We start from the raw sequence: 25,628 nt of genomic DNA, 5'->3' as shown, positions 1-25,628 counted from the left end.
TTTCCTGTCACAAAGGTTTGTTTTGCTGTCTCCTCCTTACTCTTCCTTTTGGGGGAAAAGTCTCTGGGATCTGTATATAATTTTTATCTCAGTGGAGTCAGGTCTTTCCTCAAATCTCAGCTTCTCAGAGACTCTATCCTGAACACTTTATCTAGTAAAGCTTTCTCTTTATTCTCTATTTTCTTACCCAGACTTAGCTTTCCATATCAGTATATATGCAGTATTGGTCAGTATTGGTCTCTACAGAAACAGAACCGGTAAACCTATCTATGGGCTTCCCTGACGGCTCAGCAGTTAAAAATCCATCTGCCAATGCAGGAGACGCAGGTTTGGTTCCTGGGTCCGGAAGATCCCCTGGAGAAGGAAGTGGCAACCCACGCCTGTATTTTTGCCTGGGAAATCCTATGGACAGAGGAGACGATAGTCCACAGGCTTGCAAAACGGACACAACTGAGCGACTGAGCACACGAGCAGGTATGCACACACACACATCTACCCTCCTTTCTGTCTATCGTCTCTCCCGTGAGCTGACGTCTACAAGCTGAAACCTATGGTGTAAGTCCGTCAGAGCCCAAAGGCCTGAGAACCAGGAATTCCAAGGGCAGAAGACTGACGCCTCAGCTGAAGCGATCACGGAGGAAGGGCTGCATTCTATTCCGGCATTTAATGCATTGGATGATGTTCATACACATTGAGGACAAACCACTTTACTGAGTCTATCAATCAAAAGCTAACTTCACTTGGAAACACTCCCAGACACATAGCAAATAATATTTACCCAGTATTTTGGCACCCCGTGATCTAGTCAAATTGACAGAATCAATATAGATATGTATATATATATATATATTTACACATACACATTTTGGGCTTCCAGTGTGTATCCAGGCACATATATAAATATTTTGGGCTTCCCAGGTAGCTCAGCTGGTAAAGAATCCCCCTGTAATGCAGGAGACCCAGCTCAATTCCTGGGTTGGGAAGATCCCCTGGAGGAGGAAATGGCAGCCCACTCCAGTATTCCTGCCTGGAGAATCCCATGGACAGAGGAGCCTGGCAGGTTATAGTCCATGGTGTCACGAAGAGTCGGACATAACTGAACCGACTTAGCCCACAAAGAGAATGGCTACCCACTCCAGTATTCTTGTCTGGAGAATTCCATAGACAGAGGAGCCTGGAAGGCTATACAGTCTATGGGGTCACAAAAAATCAGACATGACTGAGTGACTTTACACTTATTCTGACCCATGTGAGATTATACCTCATTATAGTTATGATTTGCATTTCTCTGATAATTAGTGATGTTAAGCATCTTTTCATGTGTTTTTGGGTCATCTGTGTGTCTTCTTTGGAGGACTGTCCACTTAGATCTTCTGCCCATTTTTTGATTGGGTCATTTTTTTGACATAGAGCTGCACGAACTGTTAGTATGTTTCGAAGATCAATCCCGCGTCGGTTGCATCATTCACAAACATTTTTCCCCATTCAGTGGGTTGCCTTTTTGTTTTGTTGATGGCTTTCACTGCTGCACTGAAGCTTTTAAGTTTAATTAGATCTCATTTGTTTATTTTTGTTTTTATTTTCATTGTTCTAAGAGGTGCCAATGCCTTTTTAAAACATTAAAATCTAGGACTCTCACACAATAGACTAAACTAATTCTTTTAAAAAGTAATATAAGGCCAAAGAAACTAATGAAAAACTAAACAGTGATTGGATACAGCATTCCAATTTTATTCAGAGTTCTTTAATTGATTTTTTAAACTCATGTAACCATTTTTTGTCTGGGTAGAAAATGTAGTGCCAAATTCATTGGAACATTATCTCACCACGGTTTCACTCATTTTTCTTAGCACAGGACTTATTTTTCTCAGCACACAGCATTATTTTTCCTCTTTGGGCTCTGTTGTTTCTCCCCGTAGCGCTGTACCTCTTGCGGTCCGGCTGTTAGAAATGCTAGTGGAGCATGACCATGTTGAATACTTTAGGTTGGGGAGCTCATTAAAGCTGTCCTCAGAAGGTTGATCACTGTAAAGTAACAAATGAAGGCAATGGCTAATTTCCTAGGAATCCAAGGAGAGGGCAGAGCCAGGAGAGAAGAGGTTACTGACACGGAGCCCTCCAGGAAGCCACATTTCCCCTGAGCTATGGCATGAGTGATTTTAAGAGGGAACCACGCAGTCCTTAAACACAGGACCCATTATTCCACCTGGGTTGAGGCTCCAGGCTCCAGGTAGAAATACTTTCTTATAATCATAGCTATTGAAAGCCCCAGGAAGAATCTGATCCATTCTGGATGAAGCTCTTAAGAGGATCCTGGAGCCACTTCAGAAAGAATTCCTCTTCCCATAAAATTCCCCCATTTTAGTAGAAAAAAATTGTTTAATTAAAAACATATTTTACCTACTTTTGCCCAATCTTATGACAGAAATCATATCATTGCACTGCTGATGACATTTATGTTTTCTGTTTGAATGATTTCAAAGTTATTTCAAAGTGCCAGCAGTTATGTACATATTTGTGCAAGTCTCTCTGCCACTTCTTCGTTACTTCAACAAAGAGCAGATGGAACATGAAAACCAGCCTTGAAAATGATATTATATTTGTTCCTTTATCTATCTTGGCTTCTCTCTGTTTGAATTTTCAGCATCTCTGTTTTATTATCATTAAATTCAAAAGTAGAATTTCATATCTCATTGCTGTTTCATGAGTATTTGAATGTCTGTTCTTTGTCTAGGATTTCTGTCATTATAAAGGGAGTCTAGATACCATTTTCCTGGGTAGCCTAGACTATTACATGCTTACAAGAAAGGATCAGAGGAAAAATAACAAAGTAGATAGATTCAAGACAAAATAACCACCATGATTAACAGATTTCATCACAAAAGATAAGACTGTGAGATAAATATGGACTGACATAGTGCAGTAATGTTTAAATTTTGGAACTTAAGAGAGACATTGAAATACAGCTCAAAAGTTGGTCAAGAATCTGCCCACAATGCAGGAGGACCCCAGCTGATTCCTGGGTTGGGAAGATCCCCTGCAGAAAGGATAGGCTACCCACTCCAGTATTCTTGGGCTTCGCTTGTGTCCCAGCTGGTAAAGAATCCGCCTACAATGCGGGAGACCTGGGTTCGATCCCTGGGTTGGGAAGATTCCCTTGGAGGAGGGAAAGGCCGCCCAGTCCAGTTTCTGGCCTGGAGAATTCCATGGACTGTAAAGAGTCAGACACGACTGAGCGACTTTCACTTACGATTTTATATACCTTATCTCATGTGATCCTCACCAATTCTTAAGTGATGATTAAAGGTAGTCATAGTTATTTTTAATACTGTCTTTCAAGAAAGTTAAGCAATTTGCCTGAGTTAGTAAATAACAGAACTAGAATTCAAACCTTGCCCCTTTATATCCCAATGCTGAATTCTTTCCATTACACCAAAGGGAAAAGTGGAGAGAAGTTGAGTTCTGCATGTTGAAGAGCCAGCAGAGAGATGACCATCACAAACTCTCTGCACAGTGACTACACCAGAGTGATAAGCTGGCACTAGGGAATAATGATATCAGTGATGATGGCATCAATGATATTTAAAAAATGATTATTCAAAACACTCTGTAATAACCGTTTATCCAGAATGAGCTGCTTTAGATTGGCAGTATTTCCAGAATTAGGCTGGGATGTTGTCTGCATAGATGATTTAAGTCCAATGCTTAAAATTCTTCTTGCTTTTCAAAATACTACTATCACCAAAATTACGCATTAATAGCAAAACCATGTTGATGTTTTTGCAAAACCACGTTGATGCAGAGTGATTTTTCCCCTGGCCCATCATCTTCATTTACTCTAAAATGTGGGTTACCATGTACTTTTCCAGTTCTTTGGAGAAAGAGCTGAGAATAATCATTTGAAGCATCACCTGCCTTTTCATGCTCTACTCCTCAGAACCTGCCTCTTTCTAAGTCCCTGCCTACCTTATCTGCTGTTGCTGTAAGTCAGGATAAAGGCTGCAAAAGAAAATGCTTCATTAAAAGCAAGAATACGAACACAAACAAATAACCTAGGTCCTTTTTGTGTGTGTTTGTGTGTGCGCACTCAGTTGTGTTCGACCCTTTGCTACCCCATGGACTGTAGTCCACCAGGCTCCTCTGTCCTTGGAACTTTTCAGGCAAGAAAACTGGAGTGGGTTGCCAGTTTCTCCTCCAGGGGATCTTCCCAACCCGGGGAGCTAACCTGTGTCTCTTGCATCTCCTGCACTGGCAGGCAGATTCTTTACCACTGCGCCACCTGGGAAGCCCTTCGAGTCTTTTGAATTGTCCTTAAAACTCCTTTTCAGTTGTTTTCTCTTACTAGTTATTGCCTTTTTTCTTACCCTGGGTATGTTGGGGTTTACTAGTTCGTCTGCAATTAGTATTTTGAAATTTTAATGGTAGCTACAGGCTGGCATCAGTGTTTTTCTTCGCTGAGCTGTGGACTTTCCATGGTGTCCACTGAGCTATTACAGCAGGTCAGGACCCTTCTTGCAGGAGAGGATATTCTGTTAGAAGTGTCACCTTCTGCTGGATTTCTCTGATGCTAGTTTGGGGGGTTGCCATGTTGCAAGCTGGTATCCTAGCTGTGGTTCTGGGCTGCGCATGAAGTGGGTGAGGAGGTACAGGGGAGAGGGAGGTAATGGGAGCTGGGCCAGGGAGGGAGTGTGGAAAGTCTGACCCATAACCTACATTATAGAATTTAACTCATTATGTCTTTTTAATATGGATAATACTGTCTACATTTTAACAATAAAGAAACTGTGTCTTGTGGGCTTAGTTAATAGACGTCACACACTGGATTCAAGTTCAGGCTTGTCTGACTCCAGAATCCTTCACCACTGGGGTAGGTAATTAAGGGCTTCCCTCGTGGCTCAGTGGGTAAGAAATCTGCTTGCAATGAAGGGACCTGGGTTCGATCCCTGGGTCAGGAGGATCCCCTGGAGAAGGAAATGGCAACCACCTCCTGGCGGACTATAGCCCATGGGGTCACAGTGAGCTGGACATGACTTAGCAACTAAGACACCAAACCACCAGGATGTAATTGCCTCCAGCTGGTGAGTCTACTTGGTCTTGGACTCTGATTGATAACCCCAGCCTGGTTCAAACTCTTAACCTGGCTAATCTGTCTCATTTTGGATGCTGGACTCTCTGCTTCTCCTCTTACCACTTCACTCAGGATGCTACAAAGTGATAGCTTCTGTTAACGACTGTGCTGTCTGCCCTTGACCAAACGGCTCACTAGAGAGGGAGCACCTGTCTTATATTCACACAAAGACACGAAAGAGGTCAGCGACAGCCCAGATGACCGCTCAGTTGTATTGGCACTAGAGTGTGTCTCTCTCACCTCATGATGAATTAGGGCTAGCGATTTCCAAGTGGAAACAAATGAAAAGCTGCCCCCCTAACGGTCCTCTTCTGCCTTCACCATGTGATGAAGACACCCCAGGGAGAACACTTCACCAGGAAAAGATCGTGGCTCTCACAGTGCTTACAGCAATTAGGGACTGAGGTTGCCTAAACATATTCCCAGGACCGGCCTTGTCCTCTGTATCTTGTAAGACGCGCTGCAACCCCAGACCTTGCTGAGTCATTAGCCTGAGGGCCGGGGCTCAGGCTAGAGCTTAACTGAAGTGAAGGGCGGGGCCTCGGGCTAGCGCTTAATTGAGGGCGGGGCCTCGGGCGAGAGCTTAAGCAGCCCCGCAGGTGATGCCAATGATGCTAAGCAGGAAGACGCCGAGCTCCTAAGGAGGCTCTACCGAAGCTCAGTTCGGTTTAACGTCCGCCGGGCCGCGAGCGTTTCCTGGAGCAGTTCTGTCTACAGGAGCAGCGTTAAGAAATTTGAAATTATCTTTGCCAGGTAAGTGACCATCTCTGGATGCCTTATCCTTGGTGACGTTGCTGGAAAGGAAATGTTTCTTTGTGCTTTGGGGAAAGTAAGATGCAGTGTTAGTTACCGCCAGGCCTGCTCACAGCCTTTGGCCTCGCTAGTGGTTCCCTAGCGCTGTTGTAATGAAGTACTACAAACTGGGCGACTTCAAATAGCAAATTTATTATCTCACAGTTCTGGAGACTGGAAGTTTAAGGTCAGGGTGTTGGCAGAGTTGTTTGCTTCTTAGGGCTTGAGAAAAAAAAATCTGTTCCATGTTCCTCTCCTGGCTTCTGCTTGCTTGCCGGCCATTTTCTGCTTTCCAAGGCTTGTGGGTGTTATCAGCCTGATTTGTGCGTCTTGACGTAGCGTGCTTCCCCGTGTGTGCATGCCTGTGTGTCCAAATTCCCCCTTTTTTGTGAAGACACAGGTCTTATTGAATTATAGGTCACCCTAGTAACTTCATTGTAATTTGACTGACTCTCTGAAAACATTGTTTCCTAAGAAGGCCGTATTTTGAGGTATACGGGGTTAGGACTTCATAGTATTAGCTTTATGGGAGAACGTTGGACTCAAAATGCCTGCCCAGCGGAATAAAGGGAGAGGACTTTGTGAGCTTTGACTCATAGTGTCCACAGAGAAGGTGAAGGACGCTAAGGCATTTCCTTAAAGAGATGAGCCTAAAATTGTGCTCGCTGTGCTTGGTCGCTCAGCTGTGTCCCGCTCTGTGCGACCCCGTGGGCTGTAGCCCGCCAGGCCCCTCTGTCCATGAATTCTCCAGGCAAGAGCCCTGGAGTGGGTTGCCATGCCCTCCTCCAGGGGACCTTCTCAACCCAGGAATTGAACCTGGGCCTCCCACATTGCAGGCAGATTCTTTACCACTGAGCTATCCCGGAAGCCCTCATCCTAGAATTGGGCAACAATAATTAATCAAGTTACACTCTCCTGCCCCAATAGTTCTTTATTTTGCCAAGCCTGCTCCCACATAAATCCCTGCTCTCACACCTGACCGTGGGCGAAATTGGAGGCTAAAAGTTCTCGACTTTCTTCAGCAAGATTAGATTGCAGTTGCTCCAAACCAATCTCACATCAAATGCTGTAGCAAGTCTGACCTAACAGAGGTCTTGTGGAGTAAGGGTAAAGGGTCTGAAGAGAATCCGTAGAGAGAAAAATCCAAGGGGATTTTATCAGGAGGGAGAACAGATGAGGGCAGAAGGCCTTGGCAGAGTTCGGAGGCTGTCAGTCTGTAGGAGGCCAATTAGACAAGCAAGCGATTGTTTTGAGAAGCAGAGCTTATGGCAGTTGTTGGTCGCACAGAATCTGTGAGGTTCCTATGTGAGTTTTTAACACACTAGCTTTGGAACTTTCGGTTTATAAGAATGAAAGTTAACTTCCTGTTCTGATACTCTGTCCACCATCTCTTTAGCATACTGAGCATTGCATATTCATTCCTCTGTTTCTATGCTGAAAGAAAAATGTTTTTCTACCGTACTCTAGTCAGTATTGGCAGCTGTATAAAGAACTTACTAAAAATTGTAAAATGCTGTATTGCATCAATGCAGGGTCTTAAATGGAACTTTTTTTTTTCCTGGTATCTTAGCCACATTTTACTGCCAGATATTTCAGGATAAAGATTCGCTATTTACCCTTATAGGATTACTGTGTTTACATCATTAAAAGTAAGTGTATACATGGATAAATAAAGTAATATCTTAATGTTTGAACTATATTATTCTTATTGGGTAGCATGGTGTTTTTAATAGTTTCTAAGATGTAATAGTGAACAAGTGATTGAATGTTATCCTCAGAAACTATCCAAAAGGCTGTAATTCTAGGCGTCTGTTGAAGACATGCTTAGTGTAAATGTACAACTATTGGGGACCATAAGTGGAATATAAAAACACAGACTTGGTTTCAGAAAGTTGGATATAATAGAATAAACGTAATGAACCATCATATGAGAAATTCAGGGATTTTGTGTCTTAGAAAAAAATCTTCTCTAAAGGAAAAACAGAACAGATTTTCAGTTTGTCAAGTGCCTGAGTGTGTAAAAATGAAGCCAAAATAATCTCGAATAAGCCTAAATCCAGAAGAGGGGCTAATTATTTTCCATTAGAATGGCTCTAAAGTGGGAGTAATTTTTTAAAGCATAGTTTAAACTCAGGGTTTGATCCATGTATTTTGCTTGTAATCAGTTTTAATAGCAAGTATAATTTAAAATAAATAATTTCTTGCATGTGTTCTTTGGCATTTTGAATTGAAAAATATTTTATTTTCCCTCCATAACAACGTTGATATGTGAAAAGCATAATTATTTCCATTATAAAAACAAAACAGACTAGACTGTTCTAGGGCTTCCCTAGTGGCTGAGGCAGTAAAGAATCTGCCCGCAATGCGGGAGACCTGGATTTGATCCCTGGGTCGGGAAGATCCCCTGGAGAAGGGAATGGCAACCCACTCCAGTATTCTTGCCTGGAGAATTCCATGGACAGAGGAGCCTGGTGGGCTACAGTCCATGGGGGCTGCAAAGAGGTGGACATGACTGAGCGACTGACCCACCCACAGACTGTTCTGGGTTGTTTTTATAGGTATTTTTGTGGGTCTCTGCTCCACCAGCTGGTCTTGGCTTTTCCTGACTGACCCAGGCTGGGACAGCCACCTGAGGACAATAAAGAAGGTGTGATTAACAAAATCCATTAAGAAATCACAAAACACAGCTTGATTAAAATTGGCTTCTAGCAAGTAGACCAAATGCACAGCTGGTTGGAGATCAGAGCCCTGGTTAGAGAGCAGGTCTGTGCTCTTGAGCCAGCATCCTTATCTAGAGACAGGGCAAGGGGTCTGCTTCCAGTTTCTGACTAAAGTGATGCCAAAAGCCATTTCACCAGGAAAATCAGGATTGTCTTTTCTAGCGTATTTTATTCTTGATATTACTCATTCGTTTCATTCATTCCCCTGAGGTCTAGTGTCAAAATAACATTCCAGGAGTGAGAGATGAGAAACACTAAATTGTCATCAGCTGCAACACCTTGGCTTGAATTACCTTCAACCTCAGAACCAAATTACTTTATCTCATTATTCAGTCACTTATAGAGAACGGGACACGCAGCAAGTGCAGGTGGGAAAGGAGCGGGAGGAAGGCCGGAACGTGGCAGGAAGGGGCACTAGAGCCCTGGGCAGCTTAGGCAGCTTCCGGCAGGTCAGTTAAGAGGCGCCAGGAAATTATCTGAAATCTGATCTTGAAAACACCGACAAAAAGTTCCGTGGTTCTGCCCAGAATCCCTAATTCCATTTGTGCTTTTCTCAAAAGCTATCATTTTCTTCCATCTACTGGGCAAGATAAAAAGGAAATAAGAAGTTTATATCAGTAGATAAAGTCTAAGACTTATTTGGCAATTTTAAGGAGAATGTATGGTGGTGGTGGTGTACTTGTAACATTTAAATGACTTGTTTCATTATAACCATGTATAGTTAAATAATCAAAGATTTAGAAGTATAAACACTTATGAAGGATAAAGTATTACTTTGATATTTAATGATTACATTGCTTATTGAAGTATTTGATCAAACTTTAAATAATATCACAAAAAAGCAACCATATAACACCATGTGGTATTATACATTTCTTAAAATGTCCCACCAGCAAATGAAACTATTTAAAATTAGTGTCTGGACCATTGAAATAGCAATATAATTTTGTTACTATAGAATTAAAGTATTTCTGAGACATTAGAGTGCCTTTCCGTGCTTGGATCATTACATGATTCCAGAAATGTATTATTTTTTTTTAATTTTTAAAATTTTATTGAAGTATAGTTGATTGATAAGACTGTGTTACTTTCTGCTGTACAGCAAAGTGATTCAGTTATACATATATTATTTTTATATACATTCTTTTGCATTATGATTTATCAGAACGGAAATGTCTTAGTTAGAGAAGGCACCTTCCGTTTATGTCAATAAACAGAAATTGAGTCTATGATTTCCAGAATCCCTCCTTCACTCTAATTGCAGGGCAGAGAACACCCACAGTGTGAACCCACGCATCTCTGTCCAGACCTATGGAAGAGTTTCTTATCAGTTGTTAGGGCTGATTCCACCTCTATGAATTCTGGCTCTGAGTTAGCACTTAGATTGAATCAAATTGAGTCTCTGATTCTTAGCAGCTGGCAATGAAACCCTTTGATGGGATCTTGCTGTTACACCCTCCTTTGACCCCTCTCTGAGGTCAGCCTCGGTGCTTGGACTATAACACTTCACTTGTCATTTTCAAGCATGTGGCCTCCTCTGTTAGACTGCTTTCAAACTCATGGTTTCCTGACTGAGATGCCACAATTTCCACTCTTGTGTTCATTTCATTTCCTTCCACTTAGGAAAGTTCTAGAATTTTATTTTTGAATTTTATAAGAAATTATTTACCAAATCGTTAATCATTTTGATTAAAGCCATTCACTCACTAGCAACAAGGAAATTATACCTACTCTTACATTTAATTTCAATGCTTGTCATCCAGCTTCAACCTTACTCGACTTCTTTGTCCTTTGTGTAGGTTCATTTTGCTTCAAGATCTGTCCTTATCCCTGAGAATATATATATATGTATAATGATTGTGTTTTATTTGCTCCTGATTTCTGGTGCCCAGCACAATTCCTGGGAAATAAGAAGGAAATACATCCTGGTGACTAAGAGCCGTGGAATCATTTTTTTTTTTTGCCTTTGTCACTCAACATCTGCTTTTCCTTGCCTAAGCTGCACCCCAGTATTTCATATGGGAACTGCTATTGCCCCGACTGGACATAACCCAGCAGGATTGTCATTCACGGTGCCAAGGGTGTGGGTATATGACCCTAACTAGGTCAATCATACACTCTTTCTCTGTATTTCAGAGATTAAAAAAAGAAAAAAACACTGAAATTTGTTAGCAGTGATTGGTGACAAAGGCAGCATCCTTCCAGACACAGATGTCCATCAGTTCTTAAAAACTTTATCGAGGTGAAATTTACATAATAACCACTTTACCGTGTACATATCGGTGGCACCTGGTACACTCAGAATGTTGTACAACCACCGTCTGTCTACGGTCACAGCTCCTTCATCACCCAAACCCCATTAGTCACTCACATCATTCCACCAGTTCTAGTCGCCTAGATGCCTGTTTCTAATCTGTTGTGCTCCATCTAAGTGTGTGTGTGTGTGTGAGCCGCTCAGTCATGTCTGACCCTCTGTGACCCCATGGACTGTAGCCCACCAGGCTCCTCTGTCCATGGGATCCTCCAGGCAAGAAGACTGCAGTGGGTTGCCATTCCCTTCTCCAGGTGGAATAATGGTGAGTGATTAATGGTTTTGGGGTTATCTTCTGGGTGGTGAAAAATCTTGACACTAGAGGTGGTGGTTGTACAACATTGTGAGTTTACTAGATGTCACTGACATGTACACTTTAAAGTGGTTGATTAAATAGTATGTAAATTTTATCTTTATAATTTTCTTTAAAAAGAAAAATGCATAAATAAAATACGCAGAAAAGTATCAGAGTGTAGGATGTTTTTCCCCTCTATTCCCAGATGTATTTTTCCAAGTTACGGGATGTCAGTTACTATACCCCTGTTGGCTTCTCTTCACCCCCTCATTATTTGATGGATGAGTTTAGGAACAGAAAGTGGGCATATGACTCTCTGCCTCTTACTCTTGTTCTTGGCAGTGAGATTCCTGCAGGAAGTAAGGCAAAGGCCCTGCTCAGATGTGAGGGGTGAGATTTAGGGGTGTGGGAAGGCTGACCACGGTCCAGAGCTGTGTTGATCGGTGGGTGATTTCCTTACTCATTCCTGGATTCCTTCGGATTTCTTAAGATGGTGTGACTCTGCATTGTTGTCCCTTGGGAGGAAAAATGATCTGTGCTTTAATCAGTAACTAAAGAAAGAAAACACTAGGAAGACAGTAGAGATTGCAGAATTGGGAGATGAGAGGAATAGGAGTGGACCAGGAGGATGCCAGCTTTTCTGATTGTTGGGTATTTGTGTGTTTATTTACTGGAGGATTGATGTGAAAGTCACACCCAGGTGAACCAGAGAAAAACATACCTTTCTATAATTGAGAGGAGCTAGGTGAAGGAGCAATTCACTTGCTTTGTTTGAAATTACTTGAGTTAATAATGAAGCTACTGTTAACTAGATTGTGAAGCTTAACTCTTTTTTGAAAGCTTGATTTAAAGCCCTAGGTTTAATTTTTCTACATGGAAAATTAAATAAAGCCAGCATAGCTGTGGGCTGTGATTTCTCAAGCTATTCTATTTTCTTAGTTGAGACAATCATTTGTTAAGTTAATGGGAAATAATTGCCCGAGTACATTAGAAGAGACGTGATTTCTTCCAGAATTAATACTTTGTTCAGGATTAAGTTTTCTGCGGCAAACCCAACCATCAAGAACTAAGTAGGGGAAAGGTCAGAAGAGGAAGCAATTCACTACAAACAGTGGATTTTGCAAAAGAGAGCCAATACAGTTATGATACCAGTGTGGGTCAATGTAATGATACTTAGCAGTCTCACCAAACTTTCTCCAAAAAGGATTCTTTGGCTTGGGTTATGCTTCAAGTAGAAAACAACATTGTTTTTGGAAAGGAGTCTCCTTTCTTAGATTTATTTTTAATTGGAGGATAATTGCTTTACAACGTTGTGTTCGTTTCTGCTGTACAGCAACACGAATCAGCTATAAGTAAGCGTGCACCCCTTCCCTCTTCAACCTGCCTCCCACCACCCCCGTCCCACCTCTGTGCCATCACAGAGCACTGAGCTGAGCTCCGCGTGCAGCAGGTTCCCATGAGCTGTCTGGCTTACACGCGGTGGTGCGTGCGTGTCAAGGCTGCTCTGTCCCACACTCTCCTCCCCTGCTGTGTCTTTTTGTAACACAACAAATATGCCGGTTAGAGTAGGTGGGTAGGCAAGGGCTAGAGAAAGAAGATCCTAAGTTACTCAGCTAACAGAGTTGACGTATGGTATGGAAATCAACATGCGACTCAGCAAATCAATGCACTCTTCTGTTGGGTCAATAAGTACTTAAAATATGACTATGTATTGAATCATATGTTGAATATGCTTAGAATAAAGTCATAAATACGGCTTTATTTCCCCATAACTAATGCACCAGGTACTCTTTCCACTATTTCTATGTAGATACAAATTATGTCATGGTTGCACAAAGAGAAAATTAGTCCTTACAAGAACAGTATGAAATTTATTTAGTTTTTTTTTTTTTTTTTTGGTGTATTTCCAGACTATATTCCATTCCATTGATCTATTTGTCTATCTTGAGAGAAATAGTACACTACCTTGTTTACGGTAACTTTATAATAAGTCTTAAAGTCAAGTAGTTTAAGTCCTCCAGCTCTGTTCTTCTCTGTAAAAACTGGGCTATTGTTTTAAACAAACAAAAAAAGGAATATAATTGCTTATGATGCTGTGTTAGTTTCTGCTGTGAAGTGAAGTGTATCCTCTATTGTTGCTCAGTCGCCCAGTCGTGTCCGACTCTTTGCGACCCCATGGACTATAGCATTCCAGGCCTCCCTGTCCCTCACCATCTCCCAGAGTTTGCCCAAGTTCATGTTCATTGCATCAGTGATGCCATCCAGCCATCTCATCCTCTGATGCCCTCTTCTCCCTCTGCCCTCAATCTCTCCCAGCACTGGGGACTTTTCCAATGAGTTGTGTATTCACATCAGATGACCAAAGTACTAGAGCTTCAGCGTCAGTCCTTCCAGTGAATATTCAGGGTTGATCTCCCTTAAGATTGACTGGTTTGTTCTCCTTTCTGTCCAGGGGGCTTTCAGGAGTCAGGAGTCTTTTCCAGCACCACAGTTCGAAGGCATCAATTCTTTGGCGTTCTGCCTCCTTTGTGGTCCAGCTCTCGCTATGTACATGACCCCTGGGAAGACCACAGCCTTAATGTCTCTGCTTCTCAGCTCACCATCTAGGTTTGTCATCGCCTTCCTGCCAAGAAGCAATTGTCTCCTGATTTCATGGCTGCAGTCACTGTCCGTAGTGATTTTAGAACCCAGGAAGAGGAAATCTGTCACTGCTTCCACCTTTTGTAAATATATATTTCCTCCTCCTCGGACCTCCCCACCCCGCTCCGTCACCTAGGTCATCACAGAGCCCTGAGCTGAGCCCCCTAAGCTGTATAGCAGGTTCCCACTTGCTATCTACTTTACACTTGGTAGTGTATATATATATATGTCAGTCTAATTTTAAAGTATGTATGCATTTTAGTGAAGCGAAAGAAATGAATGATGTAGTATGAGTGGGAAAGGGTCCCACAAAAGAGAGTCAGACTCTCAGGTAGATCTTCAGCGCTTTCTTGTTAGCAGGACACCTCGGATCAATCTTTGACACATGCCAGTTGCAGGCTTGCTCTTGCACACACACGTTCTGCTTGCCTTTCCCACACTTGCAGTTTATGATCTTCACTATGCCTGGGAGATTCTGATCACTCAGTTGGTTAAAAACCCAGGCCAGCTTTTAGGAAAGGGATTAAAGGCTGCTTTTTCCACAAAGTCTTCGCTGAGTACCATGGAAGTACTCGAGCAAAGTAATGCTCAGAATTCTCCAAGCCAGGTTTCAACAGTACATGAGCTGTGAACTTCCAGATGTTCAAGCTCGATTTAGAAAAGGCAGAGGAACCAGAGGTAAAATTGCCAACATCCATTGGATCATCGAAAAAGCAAGAGAGTTCCAGGAAAACATCTATTTCTGCTTTATTGACTATGCCAAAGCCTTTGACTGTGTGGATCACAATAAACTGTGGAAAATTCTTAAAGAGATGGGAATACTAGACCACTTGACCTGCCTCCTGAGAAACCTGCATGCAGGTCAGGAAGCAACAGTTAGAACTGGGCAAGGAACAACAGACTGGTTCCAAATAGGAAAAGAGTGTGTCAAGGCTGTATATTGTCACCCTGCTTATTTAACTTATATGCAGAGTACATGATGAGAAATGCTGGGCTGGAAGAAACACAAGCTGGAATCAAGATTTCCAGGAGAAATATGAATAACCTCAGATATGCAGATGACACCACCCTTACAGCAGAAAGTGAAGAAGAATTAAAGAGTCTCGATGAAAGTGAAAGAGTGGAAAAGTTGGCTTAAAGCTCAACATTCAGAAAACTAAGATCACGGTATCCGGCCCCACCACTTCATGGCAGATAGATGGGGAAACAGTGGAAACAGTGGCTGACTTTCTTTTTCTGGGCTCCAAAATCACTGCAGATGGTGATTGCAGCTATGAAATTAAAAGACGCTTATTCCTTGGAAGGAAAGTTATGACCAACCTAGACAGCAAAGACATTACTTTGCCAACAAAGGTCCATCTAGTCAAAGCTATGGTTTTTCCAGTAGTCATGTATGGATGTGAGAGTTGGACTGTAAAGAAAGCTGAGCACTGAAGAATTGATCCTTTTGAACTATGGTGTTGGAGAAGACTCTTCAGAGTCCCTTTGACTGCAAGGACTAACTGCAAGGAGATCCAACCAGTCCAATGCCTGGAGAAATAAAGTAGCCTGATAATGTATATGCAGTTCTTCTGGCCATGGTACTCAGTTCAGTTCAGAGAAGAACTAAAGAGCCTCTTGATGAAAGTGAAAGAGGAAAGTGAAAAAGTTGGCTTAAAACTCAACGTTCAGAAAACTAAGATCATGGAGATATTTTCTGGTCCACATTTGCTGTTTTTAGTTTGGGAGTTTTAAAGGGTGAGAACATAATGTATTCATCTCTATATACACTGAACATTCTTGGTACTTAAAAGTATCAGTCAATAGATGTGGCTAGCCTCATTTATAAGAAAATAAGAACTTGTCTTTGCAAATTAAAAAAAAAAGTTGATATTACGCATTGTTGGAAAAGATATGGAGGACCATACACGCTCCTAGGATGTTGATAACTTACTGCCTCCCTTATGAAAAGTGATTTTGCATTAGCCATCAAAGTTTGTATGTAGTATGTATCCACTTTGATCCAGAAACTTAGGTTGTTGTGTATAAGAAGTGTGATGGTTATCAGAACATGCACGCACAGGAGACTGTTTCTTTCTATAGTATTTGTAAATAACAAAACCCAATTAACCAACAAACAAAAGACTCGAGGAACCAAGGCTCATTAGGACACATGAATAGGACTTGAACTTCCTATCTGTACATTTGTGCAATTTCATTTTTTTACAATGAACATGTATTTTCCTCAAAGAACTCCTGTTCTTCTTTGGAAAGGATTATACCTGAGCAGGGGTGCTTCTGCTTCCCATTTTATCTCCTCATTCTGTTTTGACAGACAGGGCAAGAATAATCTCAGAATCCGGTTTGACATGTTTTCTTAAGTACTGTTATCCGTTTATATATTTTGTGACAATTACTCTGAATCTTGAAGTCGTTGATGGCTCCTTATTTCCAACGGGATAAGATCTGTACAAAGACCCTCATGGTCATTTCCTAGTTACCCTTCCCTCTCTGCCCCCAGCCCTTCTCTCGAGCTTCTCTGCCTCTGAAGCTCACCTTCTGTGTCAGGGTTTCTTATCTTAGCCCTCCACTCCCTTTTAGAACGCCACTGCCTGTGTGGGAGCCTTCTGCTTCCCTTCTGTGAAGTCTCTGCTCACATGTTCTGTTCTGTGATAATCTCTCAGGTCTTAGGAAATCCTTTATTCATGGCACTCAGTCCCTTGATCTCAGCCTAAGGCCATCACATGTTAGGTGTGTCTTCCCTACCTGAAGAATGCCCACTGGGGACAGAGCCAAACATCTTTGTAGATGTTCGCTTGAGTTTCATGGATGGAAACACGGTATTAGTGGAAATTACATTTCATTTCAAAATTACTAGATACTGATGATCATGGGTTATGGTCTTATTAAAGAACGCTTTTGCTCTACCAGGACTTGAACCACGTGGTACCAAGGCAAAGGCTCCTTTCTCCCCTTTTGTTACAAAGTCGAGTCTCTGTATTTAGCTATGTGTCCTGCACTTTTCTCTGAAGCTCATGCTTTCCTCATCCAATGATTTCAAGACATGTAGCAAATCCTGTTCTAGCTCTGTTCCATGAGGACTTTTCCTGGCCAGTCTCTAGACCAGCACTTCTTTTATGCTCTCACAGATTGTTTATTTCCGCTTGTTCCTCCCCCAGGCAGGTCCTTGAGAAAGTTCCAGCCCTCAGCCAGCCCCATGGTATTCAGGACTGCATTAGGATCTTGACAACCTGAGACCTGAAAAGATGGTGGTACCTCTATCGTTATGTCAACTCCAAAATTCCTACATGGTGAAACACAAACTTATGTATATGCTACAATTAAATATATTTCTCCAGAATTTTCTCATTCTAAATTCCTCAAAGAGACGTGGGTTCGATCCCTGGGTCAAGAAGATCCCCTGGAGAAAGGAATGGCAACCCACTCCAGTATTCTTGCCTGAAGAATCCCACGGACAGAGGACTGGCAGGTTACAGTCCTTGGGATCACAAAGAGTCGAACACGACTGAGAGACTAACACTTTCACTACTTACTTTTCTTCCAGCCTTTGTGTTGCTGTGTCCTAACTCACATTTTGGTCTCCCCGTGTGGTGGTCTTCTGTTCTGGTACCCTACTGCAGCAAAGGATTTCGTGAGATATGCTTTAACGCTACATATTCAAATACTTGCAGTTCCCGGGTTGCACTAGTGCTGAAGAACCTGCATGCCATTGCAGGAAATGTAAGAGATATGGGTTCCATCCCTGGGTCGGGAAGCTCCTCTGGAGGAGGGCATGTCAACCCACTCCGGTATTCTTGTCTGGAGAATCCCATGGACAGAGGAGCCTGGAGGGCTACAGTCCACGGGGTCACAAGAGTCAGACACGACTGAAGCAACTTAGCACGCGTGCACGCATCCAAACATTTATTTTCATGATTCTAGGAAATGAAGGGGTTTCTTAATATTCAATGGTTGTCATACGTATATGTTATTTTGGTCTTGAAGGAGATTTTTAATAATCATCATTTCGGCACACAGGTTTCAAAGAAGCACTGAAGCTAAAAACTCTTTGCAAGCTGTGCAGTGTGCGGAGCAGCTGGGGTTAGAGTTTCTCAAATATTGGGCTGGTTTTATTGCTATCATAAGGGTAAGGTTGCCAGATTTAGCAAATAAAAATATATGCAACATTTGAGATTTACTTATACTAGGAAATAACTTGTTTGACTGAAATTCAAATTTAACTGGACATCTTGTGTTTTTGTCTGACAGCCCCATCTGGGAATAAAGAAAAAAAAACTCCTAATGTTTATCACCAGCTCAACTAGTTGCTTTTATTTATCTCACTGAATTTTAAACTGCAGTTATGCAGTTTAAAAAACTTTTAGAAGATATTTTTCTATAAATATTGGTGTCATTTTATTTATTTATGGGTGAAGACATGGAAGCTTGGAGAGTTCCTACTCTCAGTGCCAAGAATGGAGCCCAGAAATTAAACTCTAGGGCAGGGGATAGATGAATAAAAATGTTTGTGATTTTCTTTTTGATACTTGTGGGTTCCTTTGGGTTCCTTTTGTTGATACTATTGTATTTCCTCATCTTGAAAGGGTGGGGGCAACACTGCCTTTTGTGTGTGCTTCTGTATCTTAAAGAAAACTCTGGACTTTAAGCAAAAACTCTAGGTGGAAGATAAAACTCCTATACTGAAACAGGGTAGAATTTGCAAAATGATGGAGTAAGGTGAGCGGGATGGCCAAGCAGAGGGTAGCTTCTCGGTGTTTGAGCAGACGGGATGCTGAGTCCAATCACGTGTTGTCTTCGTTCATTTTCTCCCTGCCACTGGCAAGTCTTTTCTGATTTTAATAAGTATTCTTCAACCCCCACCAGCCTGAGCCAACAAAAGCTAAGTCATGTTGGCCAGAATGGTAGGAAAAAAATTGTTCTCACATCTTTATTTCGAGACATTTTTTGGAGTGAATATTGCCTCTTCTTTCTTTCTCTTCTTTTCCCTGCTTTTCAGGTGGTGAAGAGTCCTCCCTCTCGCTCCATGTACCATACTTTCTTTTTCTGATTGCCCACTGCTCAGGTGACCTCCAAGAACTTCATCTCATTCCCTTCTAACCCTTTGATGAAGTGTGTGTGTCTGGAATGCCATTTCTGCCCTTTGGAGACACTGAGACTAGGCTTAGCCTTCAAACTTCTCCAGGTCTCTTTCTCTCTGTTGACTTGAACCATGGACGGAAAGACTTCCTCCCTAAGAAACATGCTTCTGTCTCCACCGCATCAATTTACAGCTCCCACCATGGTGCTATCTGTGTTTGGGATGCTTCCAGGGCGTAATCAATTCTGTCCCCTGCGATTTGGTTTTCAGGGACTGTTCTTCCTCTAAAAGTCACAGGAGCTTAGGCCCAAACCCTTAACTTTGCACCCAGGCCTGTGGAAAACAGTACCTTCTGCTCCATTTAAAGTCAAAGTTAAATTCTTAAGCATGTATCTTTGCAGAAGGACATTGCCTCTGCCTTTTGAAATACGCATTCTCCTAGAGCAGGCTAATTGGAGATGGCCCTGATGCTGGAAAAGATTGAAGGCATAAGGAGAAGAAGGCGGCAGAGGAAGAGGAGGTTAGATAGCATCACCGACTCAGTGAAGGTGAGTGTGAGTAAACTTCGGGAGTTGCTGATGGACAGGGAAGCCTGGTGTGCTGCAGTCCATCAGGGAGTGGAGAGTCAGACACAACTTAGCGACTGAACAACAGCAATTCTCCCAGTTCTCATGAAAGTCTCAATCTCAAAGTTTTCAGTCTTGGAGCTTCTTGAGAATCATCTTACCTTTGGCATAAAGTACTAGTTTTCCAATTTCCTTTTATTGTACAGGGAAGGCAAATTCTGATTCCTAAGGCCTTAAAACATTGTTCCCAAAAGGCCCTGCAATCGGAGAGTGTAGAATTTGGAAAAACAGCCTTTTTTCTCTTTTTTTACTTTAGAGACTATTAAAGTGTAAAGGAGGAGAATAGAGTGTTATGCAAGTGATTGATTTCAACTGTGCACCCAATCAATTACATTTTTTTCCCTCTCCCACAAAGCATTTTCATTTGAATTGAGTTTTTCAGCTAAATCATCACTTCATGGACTGGCAATTAGGATTAGTTTCTTCTTTTCTAATCAAGTCCTTCCAACTACAGAAGATATTGTGCATGCTGTCTAAATTATAGATTTCTCTCATTGTTATATTTGGAGTAAAATGGTCCATTCACCAAATGTTTACTCAGTACCCACTGAGCACTCTACTTGATCTGGGGTGTTTGACAAATGGGAAAGCTATTAGAGCTTTGTAAAATGATTTAGGAGTGATGTGCAAGTAAAACTTAAAATGAGAGCAAGCTGAGTTTGTCCCGGGTCTGGAGGTGTTCACCATCAGATTAAAGCAACCTAGCATGCTGTCACCCATCACAGGAGACTGCTTGGGTGCAACCGGACCTGACCTTGGTACCAATGGAAACACTTAGGACCACTCAGATTCAGAGTCGTTAGACTTAACTTGGAGGATATTTAAAGTCACTTTATCAGAACTGAACTCTCAGGAGGTGGGGAGTAGAACCTCACAGGCCGGCATGAGACGGAGGGAAAGTCAGAGGGGGGTGGAGGTTTTCGTGCCAGAACTTGAAGTGGTTTCTCCAATACTTCTCTGTTCAAATGTTTAATAACCAAAACTTGCTGCTTCCTTATGTCTTTGCCTGACTTTGGACTCATAGGGATGCAGAAACCCAATCCTTGCCTTTTCCCTCTCCGCTCAATGGTTAGAATTTGGTTTTGTAATTAGATTGGTTGTATTAAAGAGATAGGCAAGGAACTTTTGGTCAAGAAAGATGACCAAAGTACTTACTTGCAAATAAAATAAGTATTTGACTTTCAAAATAATTTCTTTGAAACTGTTTATCTCACATCTACTTTTAATACAGTAATTATTCCCATTAATCCTAATACCTGGGGTTAATTTATTCATGATCACCTACAGTTTCAAGTCATTATTTTTTTGAAGTGTGCTTAATATCTGGCTTATTTTGAATGATCCTAAAAAATTCTTTTGAACTTGAATAGGGCTGATCTAACTGCTTGAAAATGGATAGTTTCTGAACATGGGACATACATTTAATTTGTACAATGTGTTACTAAAAAAGTGATTACAAATAAAACAGCCAAATGAAGGTGAACTTTGGAGTAACTGCATGTCCATAATACTTAGTGCAATATTTACCAAGCATTTATTGAGTTCTTACTTTCAAATGATAAATAAGATAAAGCCCTAGTAAGGAAAAGCCATGAGATAAGAGAACATTTCCAAAAGTTCCTTTCTTACATTCATTTTGCCAGGTGTTAATAACTCTTGGTCAGGAAAGGTACTTGCTGGTTAAGTAAGCTTGAATGATGCTGAGATAAACGGATGTGTAGTTTTCCTCTAAGGAGCCTTCCGTGTTTAAAATAGTCTCATCCGCGTGTGTGCGTTGGTATATCTCTCTGGAGCAGGATTCTGTAGAACACACTAAAGCAAATATGGAAAAGATGATGGAGTCGGCTGGGAGAGGGGAAGAGGGCGATGGGCAGAGAAGGAAGCAGCGTCGTACTGATGGCGGAGCCGTCGAATGATGGTCTGTGGGGGCTGGAAGCACACAGTCATCCAGTCCCACTACCTGTGAAACAAGCCCCATTATTTGATACTATAAGGCCCAGGCTCCTTACTGTCACAGTATATATATATATATTATATAATTACCTGTCATACGTAATTAAATCTTTATAATTCCCCTTGTCTCACTCCCCTCCCCAACACGTATACATATACTCTGCTCTTATTGTTCAGTCGCTGAGGCATGTCCGACTCTTTTGCAACCTCGTGGACGACAGCCTGCCAGGGTCCTTCGTGCATACGATTCTCCAGGCAAGAAGACTGGAGTGGGTTGCCATTTCCTTCTCCAGGGGATCTTCCCGACCCAAGGATCGAACCCGTCTCTCTCTACCACTGAGCCACCAGGGAAGCCTGTCTTGCTCTACCCTACTGTTACCAGGGCTAGCCAAGTGGGAAGTGTTTCCTTGTAATCAATCCAGTGTACTTAATACTGAATAATAGTAAATTATATCACTTAAATAAATTTATTATCTAAATGTTCTAATTTGTTACTATTTTCAAATTCATTCATGAACCCAATACATTATCTTTTATTTCTCTGAACAGTCCCTACAGTAAAGTAGGTATTATTTTTATTATCCTGTTACTGATGAAGATAGTATGTTTCTTATTCTCTTGAGGGAAATGATTGACATTTTAGGCAGAAGAAGTCTTCATTTTGAGGAAATTGCAGCTGGTTATAAGCTCTGGTCCCTAGGCACTAAATGTCCAAGTTTAATCAAAACCACTTCTAGTAAGTTTTTTTTCTCAAATGCTCCCTAGAGGGGTGAATACAGGCCCCGTGTGAGAGTCCGGGATCTGCAGATAGTATGTGACTGAGCTGCAATTCCACTCTGTGTTCTGACCTCCTGGCCTGTTGTTTTTCTACGAGCACGGTAAGGTGCTGCTTCCTACCAGACAGTCCCATAAAGATCGCAGCTGGAGCTGGACTGTGCCTGAAGCTTGCTGTTGAATGAACGAATGAATGGATGGTTGAATAAGCATAAATAAGCAGCCACAGAGGCCAGGTACCAATTTAAATTAACAAAATTGAAAGGTAGAGTATTAGTTAAAATTCCTTTTATAAATGTCATTTAAAGTTGATTTTGGATTCAGGATATCCTTTTCAAAGTCTTTTCTATTGCAGAGACTGTAATTTGAATTAAAAACTACAGATTCCACTTATTTAATATTTATGTCTTACTCTTTTAAACTTTATTTTATGTTGGAGTATAGCTGACTGACAATGCTGTAGTCATTTCAGCCGTATGTGTACATGTATGTATCCATTCTCCCCCAAGCCGCTCCCATCCAGGCTGCCACATAACGCTGAGTGCCCTGTGCTGGACAGTGAGATCTTGTTGGTTATCCATTTTAAATATAGCAGTGTGTACACGTTCCTCCCAAACTCCTTAACTATGCTTCCCCCATTCTTCCCTCCTGGCAACCAGGAGGTTTTCTCTAAGTCTGTGAGTCTGTTTTGTGTTTTGTAAATAAGTTCATCTGTGTCATGTCTTTTTAGATTCTTATAAGGGATTACCATAAGATATTTCTCCTTCTCTGTCTGACTTCACTCAGTATCACAATACCTTTGTATGAATAGATGGGAAAGTATAGAAATCAGATCTGTTATTTTCCCCTTTCTTTCTTTCTCTTTCTTTCTTCAAACAGCCTATCATGTATTTTCTATGTACTCGTTATTGGAAACCATGAAAATTTACATTATGGAGAGTGAAATGTAGTTGAGGACTATTAAAGAGTCTTGAAAAATTATCCTGAGTCTCATTAAAGATTTAGAAACAGTCATGAGCATCATTTTAAAATCTGCCCTTTTCTAGTCGTCTCATTCTGTGAATTGTTGAAAAATCAAATCGTACCATTTGGATTTATGTGAGATTACAGCAAAGTGTCCTCTCTCCTTCAGTAGCAACGCATAAAGCTTTATATGTCCTGTGAACTGTGAACGGTACTGCCGCACTTTCATCGTCCTATCGATCTAAAGGCATTGGCTGTCCTGCATATCTTTGGTATGTGTACCTATTTAAGACAGCTCTTCTGGCCAAGAATACAGATCATTTGCAAACTAGGAGCAAATTGATACATGATATCATGGCATAGGAGCAGATTTCACAAAAAAAACTGCCAACAGGGAAAGCAATTTTTTGGAGGAAAGCTAGCAGACAGAGCTGGAGAACAGACGGGGGTTCGTCTGGACGCAGCATCTTAATGTTGGTGTTTTATTTTCAGGGCAGTTGCTCCAATACAGACTTGTCAGGTATAAAAGAATGTTTCATCTTACTATTCAAATTACATTTTAAATTCTAGTTCCTCATGAAATGGTTCTTTTTGGCATTAATCTCAGTCATGGATTTGAACAGTGTTGATTCAGCAACCTTTAGAGAATACTGAGTTTACAGAACATCTTGTTTTTTCCCTTTTTTTATCGAGGTAATATTGATTTGTAACATTACATAAGTTTCATGTGTACAGCATTTTTTTTCTGCTTCTGTAGTGTAGAAGGGTGCTCACTAGCAAAAACTTAGTTTCCATCCATCACCATAGAGTTGATCCCTTTCCCCTCTGGTAACCCCTAGTCTGTTCTGTGTCTTTGTCTGGTTTGGTTTTTCATTTATTTTGGTTTATTGTTTCTTTCCTATATTCTACACGTGAATAAAATCATATGGTATTTGTCTGTCTCTGACTTACAGCCTAACACCCTCAAGTTCTACCCATGTTGTTGCAAATGGCAAGATTTAATCATTTTTATGACCAGGTCGTATTCCTGTGTGTGTGTGTGTGTGTGTGTGTGTGTGTGTGTACTTTATCTCAAAGTTGTGCGTACTTTTGCCCTTCTGGTGACAACAGAAGAGCCCCTCTGTCTCTCTCGTGAGGCAGGCCTGGTGTTGATGTGATGGCTCAGCTGTTGCTCGTCTGGGAAAGTCTGATTCTCCTTTATATCTGAGTGACAGCTTTGCCTGATAGGGGATTCCTGGGTGATAGTGTTTATCTTTCAGTATTTTCAAAACGTCATTTCACTCCCTCCTGGCCTGTAGAGTTTCACGTGAGAAATCTGCTGATAGCCTAATGGGCTTCCTTTGTAGACGACTGACCTTTTTCCCAGGATGCCTTTCAGATGATTTCTTTGTCATTGACTTTTGACCATTTTAATGTGTGTGTTGGGGAAGGTCCTCTTGAACTGAGGTAATTAGGTGTTCTTTTAGCTCCATGGACTTATATGTTCAATTTCTTCCCCAGGTTTGGTTAATTCTCAGCTATTATTTCTTTAAATAAAGTCTCTGCTTCCTTCTCCCTCTCTTCTTCTTCTGGAATACCCTTTACCCTTATGGACCACTCCATTTCCAGTGCTTTCTCATGCATTTTTCCTCTCATTTATTGAGTTCTTCAGCTCCGGAAATTCTGTTTGCTTCTTTCTTAGAACTTCTTTCTCTTTGGTAGGGTCTTCCATTCATTCATCAGCCTTACTCCTGAGCTCATTAAGCTGCCTTACTGAGTTTTTTTCTTGTAGCTTGTTGAATATCTCTTCATGATAGCTACTTTTGAATTCTCTATCAATTAGGTCACCATATTCCATGACTTCAAGTTTGGTTTCTGGAGACTTGTCGTTGTCTTTTGCGGTAGCGTTCCTGTGGTTCTTCAGGGCTCTTGATGGCATGTCCCTCTGTGGGTGCAGAAGTCGCGCTAGGCTGGGCATGGAGGCCTTTCTTTGGTTTCCAGTAGGTGGTGGTACAGCACAAGTTTTGGGTTTGTTTTTGCTTTGTTTTCCTGCTTGCCTTCCCTCTGGCTGTGTTTGCAGTAGACACTTCATTCTCCACCTTCTTGGTAAGAGGTGTGGTTGGACAGCAAGGAGATCCAACCAGTCCATCCTAAAGGAGATCAGTCCTGAATATTCATTGGAAGGACTGATGCTGAAGCTGAGACTCCAATACTTTGACCACCTGATGCGAAGAACCTACTCATTAGAAAAGACCCTGATGCTGGGAAAGATTGAAGGCAGGAGAAGAAGGGGGCAACAGAGGATGAGATGGTTGGATGGCATCACCAACTCAATGGACATGAGTTTGAACAAGTTCTGGGAGTTGGTGA

The 25,628-nt window shown here is 41.6% G+C and overlaps 2 long non-coding RNA genes across 2 annotated transcripts in view; one reads left to right on the top strand and one right to left on the bottom strand.

Moving 5' to 3' along the window:
* Positions 1-1,707: 1,707 nt before the first annotated feature.
* LOC145534772 (uncharacterized) lies at positions 1,708-5,767 on the bottom strand. The gene is made up of 2 exons (XR_014074981.1): positions 5,369-5,767; positions 1,708-2,025 (listed from the first exon to the last, which is right to left on the bottom strand). It is a non-coding gene; the product is annotated as an uncharacterized LOC145534772 (long non-coding RNA).
* The window catches only part of LOC145534771 (uncharacterized), a 52,018-nt gene continuing 31,402 nt past the window's right edge, over positions 5,013-25,628 (top strand). The window contains exon 1 of the long non-coding RNA XR_014074980.1: positions 5,013-5,881. This is a non-coding gene — a long non-coding RNA (uncharacterized LOC145534771). The remainder of the gene's footprint in view (positions 5,882-25,628) is intronic.

The sequence above is a fragment of the Giraffa tippelskirchi genome, chromosome 14 (genome assembly GCF_054371585.1).
Source record: "Giraffa tippelskirchi isolate mGirTip1 chromosome 14, T2T-mGirTip1v1.2.pri, whole genome shotgun sequence".
NCBI classification, from domain to species: domain Eukaryota; kingdom Metazoa; phylum Chordata; class Mammalia; order Artiodactyla; family Giraffidae; genus Giraffa; species Giraffa tippelskirchi.
The sequence above is the reverse complement of the archived record's forward strand: the minus strand, read 5'-3'. Positions and strand labels throughout refer to the sequence as shown.